This window comes from Siphateles boraxobius, unplaced genomic scaffold, assembly GCF_051911475.1.
Source record: "Siphateles boraxobius isolate OS27281-9 unplaced genomic scaffold, OSU_SipBor_1 130, whole genome shotgun sequence".
Classification (NCBI taxonomy): domain Eukaryota; kingdom Metazoa; phylum Chordata; class Actinopteri; order Cypriniformes; family Leuciscidae; genus Siphateles; species Siphateles boraxobius.
The window spans coordinates 42859458-42868396 of record NW_027508734.1 but is presented as its reverse complement, the minus strand read 5'-3'; the positions used below and the strand labels follow the sequence as shown (position 1 = coordinate 42868396).

The 8939-nt window shown below is 40.7% G+C and overlaps 1 long non-coding RNA gene across 1 annotated transcript; it reads right to left on the bottom strand.

Moving 5' to 3' along the window:
• Nucleotides 1-6987: 6987 nt before the first annotated feature.
• On the bottom strand, nucleotides 6988-7572 carry LOC143736659 (uncharacterized). Its single transcript, XR_013203540.1, has 3 exons — nucleotides 7298-7572; nucleotides 7135-7166; nucleotides 6988-7043 (listed from the first exon to the last, which is right to left on the bottom strand). It is a non-coding gene; the product is annotated as an uncharacterized LOC143736659 (long non-coding RNA).
• Nucleotides 7573-8939: the final 1367 nt, after the last annotated feature.

Below are 8939 nucleotides of genomic sequence, written 5' to 3'. Positions count from 1 at the left end.
ATTCTTGAGCTTCCTGCCTTTGAAGTGGCAGCCTGGAGGGGGGAGGGGGGCGGCAGTGGATGAATCTCCAGGAATGTGAACCTTCAAAGGAGATTGTGCAGATGTGTTATGAGTGTTGCTTGTCTTGCTTGGTGACGTTTGTCAGCCCTTCCTCTGTCTCTGTGACTTGAGGGGAAATGAGTGCCAACTTTTTGTATAAGCATTAGTTTTTCTGATTTAAAAAACAATGTCAGAAACTTTTCTTTCATGAACTCTCTGAACTTCTTTCATCATCAAGTTTTCTTTTTGTAAATTTGAAAGTTTTGAAGAAAGTTAGTTTGAAGTTTTAAAGAATTGTTTTGTGTTGGGCCATATATTCGTGTGACCAGTCCTTCTCCATGCGGGAATCAAAACGGGGTCTTTGGCATAAGAGGCAGGTGCGCTAACAAGAACGCTAAAGACTACAGCCTCTAGTGTCTGTCAGGTTGAAGGAGAGAACCCAAACGCAGATGATATGCAGCAACAGGGATTTATTGAGGCACAAAACAGTAAACAAAAACCCACGAGGGGGCAAAACAGGACAGAAGGGCAGTCCACTTAGACTAAGACAGGAAATAAACTAGGACTAGAAACTGACTGATAATGACAAGATGAAGAAAACAAACAGCTACACAAACTCACAATTCTTAATACGGGATTCAGACAAAATACTCACAGGACTCTCACAAAGAGTAACACGCATTAGTTGACAATGTACCGACACTGACAGCAAACACAAGGGTGATTAAATAGGGAGAAACTAATGAGGGGAACAGGTGACACAGACTAGGTAATGACAAGACGAGGATAACAAGGGGGTGGGGTATCTAACGAGACAACACAAGCACATGGCCCAAACAACAGGCCATGCGCTTGTACACAAAACATGGTTCTGCCATGATCCTGCCACAAGACTAGGAAAATCAAGAACCTGATGGCAGAATCATGACAGTGTCAGTCGCTAGCGCGCCTATTGAGGCCAGGGGAGTGAAGTTTACATGCACTGCTCTTACTGGCCTACGTCTGTTACACTCACCCCCCTAAACCTCTCTCCCGCCCGCGTCACGACACCAAATGTGACTGGTCCTACTCAAACCGCTCGACTCTAATTTTTGTGAAATATCACTATGCTTTTAAAATGAAAACATTTTTACAATGTTTTTTTTTTTTTCCTGTGAATTTCCAGCATTATTACTCCAGGCTTCAGTGTCACATGATCCTTCCGAAATCATTCTAATTTGCTGATTTGGTGCTCAAGTAACATTTATTATTATTATCAATGTAACAGTTTTATACAATCGCTAGGACACATTTACAGTATTATTACTGTATTTTCACTTACAGTATACTGTACCTTTACTGTATTTTCACTTACAGTACTGTACCTTTACTGTATTTCCACTTACAGTATACTGTACCTTTACTGTATTTGGATTTACAGTAATATTACCGTATTGTCATTTACAGTATTAGTATTGAGGTTTTTTTTGTTTTTTTTTACATGTTTACCCCACCCCCAAAAATTACAACAACTCATGAACATTTGTCCTTATAATATTCTTTTTAATCGTTGAACATTTTGTTTTTAGAAGTACAAATTACAAATCTTGACCTCAATAGCTGAAGAAAAAAAAAGGCACAATCACCAAAGTCCATAGAACTTATCTCCTGGGGACCATTTATATCTGTAGCATGGCAATAAGGTACACACACTGAAAACCAAAACAGGCCTTAAAATAATAAAATACAATAAAAGTCAGTTTGTGTTGTTACATTTCAGTAATTTTGCCAGTCAAAGTTGACAAGCCCTCTGATGAGAAACACTGAGGGGTTCAGGCTGATGCTTTTTTGGATCTTTCCAGATTTCCATCTGCTCTGTGCCTTTAGTGTTTGGTGCCATCAGGGTTAATTCTCAGAATAAACCTGCAAGCACAAAGGGGGAAAAAATACATTAATTTTGAGATGGGTATTGTCAGAATTTGCCCTAACTCTCAAACTTGATGCTGCATGTACTTTTATGTTGATAAAAGCAAAACATCTGATTCTGAATGCACCTAGAGGGATGGTACATAATTAACCCATAATCCATTACATTCAAATAATTTAAGCTTCATTCCTTTACAATACATTCCTGTGTAGCTTAAACAGCAGAGAAAGATGCAAGAATGCTGAAACAATGAGTTTGACTTCCAGGGAATGGATAACTTAATATTAGGAACACACCACCTATTTTTTGAAATAGGAGGTTTTCACCGTCTCCCCTATATTTAGATAGATGGGCAAACGCATTTTTGTCTCATTGTCTTAGTCTGGAAGTGCCACCGCTAGCTTAGCTAAGCATAATAAATTGGAACCCTTTGTTGCCGGATAGCATGTTGTGAGTAAAAGCGATTAAAAAAAACTCAATTACTTCTTGTGGCCTGCGTATTCACAACAAGTACAAATAGCAATGCAGATTAAGACTAGGCGATCTCCTAGGCAGAGATTGACTTGGGACGAAGCACAGGTGAAGCACTGCTACTTGGGCACAGATATCACGCAACACCTGAAACCACCCATCTTCCGTCAACATACCGGCGTGAATATTAGCTGGCTATTTTTCCTACAGTAGACACAGTGAATGGCGATAAACATGGCGGTTTTTGTGAGAGACGAAGAGGGTGACTTCTCAGACAGTCAAGATCCAGAACCATACCTCTACGAACCAGAGTTTTCAGAAGAGGAGCTGCATGCTTTGGAAATAGAACGACAGGAGGAGGAGGTTGCGATCGCTCAACAGCCTGAGGACGTGAGGATGAGAGCTGACACGAACTGGTGGTGTGAGTGTGGGGAAATATGCCAGCCTATGCCGACTGAAATAGAGTATCTGTGCTGTGGCGAGTGGGACAAGGTACTGCCATTGATGACCAGGCTCAACGTGTCAGATCAAGATGAGGTACCCGCAGTTGTGTCTCAGCTACCGAGGATTTCTCTGCGTTGATCCATTCTGCAGTCCTCAACTTTTTTGAGAAGTCATCCTCTTCGTCTCTCACAAATCCGCCATATTAATCGCCATTCACTATGTCTACTGTAGGAAAAATAGCTAACTAATATTCACGCCGGTATGTTGACGGAAGTTGGGGGATTTCAGGTGTTGCGTGATATCTCTGCGCCCAAGTAGCAGTGCTTCGCCTGTGCTTCACCGCAATATAGTCCCAAGTCAATATCTGCCTAGGAAATCGCCTAGTCTTAAAGGAACACGCATTTTTGGGACTTTAGCTTATTCACCGTATCCCCCAGAGTTAGATAAGTCCATACATACCTTTTTCATCTCCGTAACTCTGTCTGACGCACCCACCGCTAGCCTAGCTAAGCACAAATACTGGAGGTAAACGGCTCCAGCTAGCATACTGCTCCCAATAAGTGACAAAATAACGCAGCATTTTCCTATTTACATATTGTGATTTGTATAGTCACAGTGTGTGCAAATAACAAGGTCACATGAGACACAGCCATCTTTTAACCATAAAAATACTGGGAACAATATTCTCAGAAGGCGAAGCACTGCTACTTCTGTAGAGTGATTTGCTTGCAGCACCTGAGAAGCCCCGTGGTGAGGAGCTCAGAGTTGCGGTAATCATTCAGCCCAAGTAGCAGTGCTTTGCCTTCTGAGAATATATTTCCCAGTATTTATATGGTTAAAAGATGGCTGTGTCTCATATGACCTTTTTATTTGTACACGCTGTGACTATACAAATCACAACATGTAAATAGGAAAATGTTGGTGTTATTTTATTACTTATTGGGATTAGTATGCTAGCTGAAGCTATTTACATCCAGTCTCTGGGCTAAGCTACTGTAGGCTAGTGGTGGGTGCGTCAGGCAGAGTTACAGCACACACGGAGATGAAAAATGTATGTATGGACTTATCTCACTCTGGGGGATACGGTGAATAAGCTAAAGGGGGGGGTCACTTTTACTCAGGACATGCTATCCGGACATGCTATCCGGCGGCGCTGCCAAGCGCGAATAGAGCATAAAATTCTCATCTACCTCATCTAATTGGACGCTTGAACATTTTGAATCCAAAGCGGGATTGACAAGCGTAAAAAGCAAGCGTTTGAAGCGAAATTGACGCGCGTCCGAGGCGAAATCCGCTTTTTGTGGGAGGGGCAAGTGCTAGACGGTTGTCTGTTTGCAAGATGGCTGATGTTGATTGACTTCTAGACGTGCGTAATTGCGTCTTTACATTGACTTAAAGGGGTGGTTCGGAATTTTGGACATCGGGGCTCATTTCCAAGTGAGCCTTAAGTGTTATTTATCAGTGGAGACAGTTTTCAAAAAATTTCATCCAGTCGTTCAAGTTGCATAGTTCGCCAGTGCTAGGCTAGCGCGAGTCAACGGTATCTGCTAGCCTGCCATTAAAAACAGTTTTACCCACTCCACAGTACACTAAAAGCAAATAAATTATAACGCCAGACTGTCGGTGTAAATGTCTGTTGAGAGAATAATGTTAGAAATCAAACTACTCTTGCATCTCAATGATCTCATTACATTTACAGGAACTAGTTTCTCAGCAGCGGCGGAACTTTGCTCCGGTTAGTAGTACTGCGCCGAAAAGTAAACACAGAACAGCTTCTGTAGTGATGAGTGTCAGCGGCAGGTAAATAGTGGACCGGCGTGCTCGGTTGCCTAGGTAACTTAATATCACTCCGCCGCTGCTATAGACTGTGCTAATAAATACAGGGAACAAAGTATAACTATTGCAATGCGATGAAAGGGTAATTTGATTTCTAACATTATTCTCTCAACAGACATTTACATCGACAGTCTGGCGTTATAATTTATTTGCTTTTGGTGTACTGTGGAGTGGGTAAAACTGTTTTTAATGGCAGGCTAGCAGATACCGTTGACTCGCGCTAGCCTAGCACCGGCGAACTATGCAACTTGAACGACTAGATGACATTTTTTGAAAACTGTCTCCACTGATAAATAACACTAAGGCTCACTTGGATGTTCTATTCACGTTTGGTGTGAACGCACCATAAGACAATGCATGCACTTAGACAAAAATGCGTTTGCCCACTTATCTAAATATAGGGGAGACAGTGAAAAACCCCTATTTCAAAAAACGGTAGCGTGTTCCTTTAAACTTAAATACAATGTAAGTTGCTTTGGATAAAAGTGTCTGCCAAATGCATGAATGTAAATGTAATGTAAAAAAAATATATATTTTGGGTTACCTAATTCTGCATTCGACAAAATGGACAGCTAATGCTGAACCAGAGTCTGTTAGCTGGATGATGATTCTGCCCTTCATAGTCAGCATCCATGTTTTTGCTTAGAGAACAGACTCTCCTGAAACAGACAAAGTCACAGCAGCCTTTTAGTGATATTATAGTTCACAGAAATAAAATACAATAACAGAACTTGTTACTAACAACAACGACATGAGGGGTAAAGATGATGTAAGATATGATGTTGTATGGTGTTTATAGTTTTTAATAAATGAAACAACATTTAAAATATTAGTTAGCAAAATTTTGCTATATTGATAATGGTATATTGCTAACCCTTTCCTCCTCCTCCTCAAATGTCAACCTCTGTGTTTTAGTGGAGAGCGTCAGCAGTAATGTACAGTCCGGAGGGAATGGCTTCTGCAAATTCAAAATAAAGAACAGAAACTGATGGACGATTATTTAAAAGCACTTTAACTCTGCTGCCTGGTAAACCCGTTTTCTCCCCTTCCGTTGGTTTCATCGGCAGTTACATTATATTATGTTTGCCTGCTTAACTAACGCATACTTCAGCTAATTTAGTTGATGTCATTTTACTCACCTGTAGATGTCATCACCATTACGACGGCAATCACAAGACTCCAAAGCACACCTCCGACATTGCAGACATGATTCAGACCACAAACTTGAAAATAAAACAAAAGATGTAATTAACAATGGTGTCGCTGAAAGGATTAGTTTACTTAAAAAATGAAAATTATGTATTCTCACCCTCAACTTGTTCACAACCTGTATTAATTTATTTCTTGTGCTGTATACAAAAGAAGATATTTAAAAAAAACATGAGTAACCAAACAGTTTCTGGTCCCCATTGACATCCATAGTATTTTTTTATTATTATAGAAGTCAAACTGTTCCATTACCAACATTCTTCAAAATATCTTCTTTTTATGTTCAGAAGAAAACTTCATGCAGGTTTAGAACAACTTGCCGGCAAGTAATTATGACAGAATTTATTTTTGAGGTGCACTATTCCTTTAACTTATTTTTTCACGTTAGCTCACTGTGCACGTTGTTACATCTGCCTAACTAGCTAAATTGTGATAAATAGGGGACGGAACATACAAAAGTTATTATTTTTCTCTGTTTAATAAGTTTACTTCGGCTTATTTAGGTGAAGTTAACCTACCTGTTGATGTTATCACCGTTAAGACGGCAATGAAAAGGCTCCAACACACCTCCATCGTTGCAGACTGCAGACATTATACAGATCACAAACCTGAAAATAAATCAAAGCATATACTTGAAAATATTGTTTAAAAAAAACTCACTTAAACAAGGGGTTCGTCTATCTCACTTTACCTCAGTATTCCTCTGACTCTTTAACGTAAGCTCGCCAGGCGAAGTCGTCTGTTAGTAATGTTAACCGCAACGAACTAACGTTAACGTGTCGTGAAATACTGAGGTAAAGTGAGATAGACGAAACCCTTGTTTAAGTGAGTTTTTTTAAACAATATTTTCAAGTATATGCTTCGGCTTATTTAGGTGAAGTTAACCTACCTGTTGATGTTATCACCGTTAAGACGGCAATGAAAAGGCTCCAACACACCTCCATCGTTGCAGACTGCAGACATTATACAGATCACAAACCTGAAAATAAATCAAAGCATATACTTGAAAGTATGGTTTAAAAACCTCACTTAAACAAGGGTTTCGTCTATCTCACTTTACCTCAGTATTTCATGACACGTTAACGTTAGTTCGTTGCGGTTAACATTAGCCTACTAACCGACGACTTCGCCTGGCGAGCTTACGTTAAAGAGGCAGAGGAATACACAAACGTTATTGTTATCGTTTTACTAAAAGAATATTTCGGATAACTTAGCTTAACGTTACTTACCAGTTAATATTATCACCGTGACGGATATCCGGCTGACAGTCAGGAAAAAAAGGCACCAAAAACCATTCCGACGAAAACAAAAAGTCAAATCATGTTAGTTTGCTGTTAACATAAATGACAACATTTGCAAATGTTTGTTTTACATACAATAGAAATAATATACTAACCTTTTTGGAGTTACCGGTACATCTTTTGTCCACATTAACTGCCACTTCAACCATACAGTCAAAAAAATTCAAAAGAAATCTCTCTTGCCATTGGTCAGTTTTTCGCGGGCAAGTTTACTACTGTAAATTGATTTACAGTAGAGAAGAATTACAGTAGTGACCATATATTTTCCCATAATCCTTTGCTGTTTACAGTAACATACTGTATAAACATTTTACAGTATCTTACAGTACATATTACAGTAAAATACTGTTCAAATTACGGAAACCAGTTACAGTGTATAGTGCATATAGTTCCCTTTCAAGGGAACTCGAGCTGTGTTGAGACGCGGTGGGAACGCTCTGCGTGATTGCGTCGTGAAGCACGTGTATAATCAGTCCAATGGAAGAGCGAGACGTCATAGGCGGTGACGTAATAGACCAGGAAGCTACAAAGCACACCAGAAAACAGACCGCGACAGCTTCTGTTGCCTTCAGCAAGCGATCTGTGTATTCTGTCGTTGTCATATTTATTGTTGTCTGTCAAGTTGCAATATATATATATATATTATGGCAGAAGAGAGCAAGCAGCTTTTGTGTTGTTCCCTGCCCACGTTATATCACGGGTGGGGACACACACATCAGCTTTTTGTTACTATTTGGGAGTGGAGCATGCCACAGTCAGTTCTCGAGGGGGCTGACTGTGAGCATTGCGAGAAGCTGTCCGTGAGGACGCTCCGCTCCCGCCGGGCGTTCTTCGAGGAGGACGGTTCGGTTCGCGCACCCCGCGCGGGTCCCGCTGTTGCCGATGCACGGCGGCGACTCGCATTTTGGGGTTCGCAAACGGATCTGACAGCGGGGGTTGGGACGGGCCCCCGCCCTATCTCAGCTTTCACCTGCCAGATCCAGTGCTGGCGATTTCCAGTTCCGAAGAATTGGTATCGTTAGTGTTTTGTTTAGAAAAAGAGAACAATACAAATAAAGATATTAAGAAAAGGCAGATGTTTGAGTTTTCAATAAATGAATAAATAAGTCAGCTCATAACTCTGTTGAATAAAGAGGAGCTTTAAAAGGAGGTTTATCTAGTGCTGTTGCTAGTTAAATATTTTCTGGCCAGCTGAACATTATGAGAGTGAAAATAAGAAGAGTTTATTAGATGAAATAAATCTAAAAACAGAAAAACTCTGTATCTCAGCCTCCTCGTCGGGGACTGCCGTTTTTTCCCTATCTCCACACCACACTGGGTGTCGAGATCGTGGAATAAGTCGGTTTCTATTTTATGTGTTTAATGCCCAACGTCTAACTATAGTAATGCTATGGGTATTAAGTATCATGGTATGACAGTGCCTCGGGTTAAAGAGACGCTTGCTAGCTTTCTCTCTCCCGAGTCGGCGTCATCATTTTTAACCCCGACGTTACCCACCAGCCATCTAAATAAAAAAAATTATTAGGCAACGCTGGTGGGTAAATTATAAAGACATGGATGAATGTGAGGTTGTCAGCACTGACGCTATTCGAGAATTGCGTCGTGCAAAAACAGATAAACTATACTGGGGAGGGACGGTTTCGAGAAATCGTTTCTCCTCTGCGTCCTCTGGGTGGCGACTCTCTGAGGAGGGTCGCAGCACGGCCAGTTCGGTTGTTTTTCCTGCTGGTGGC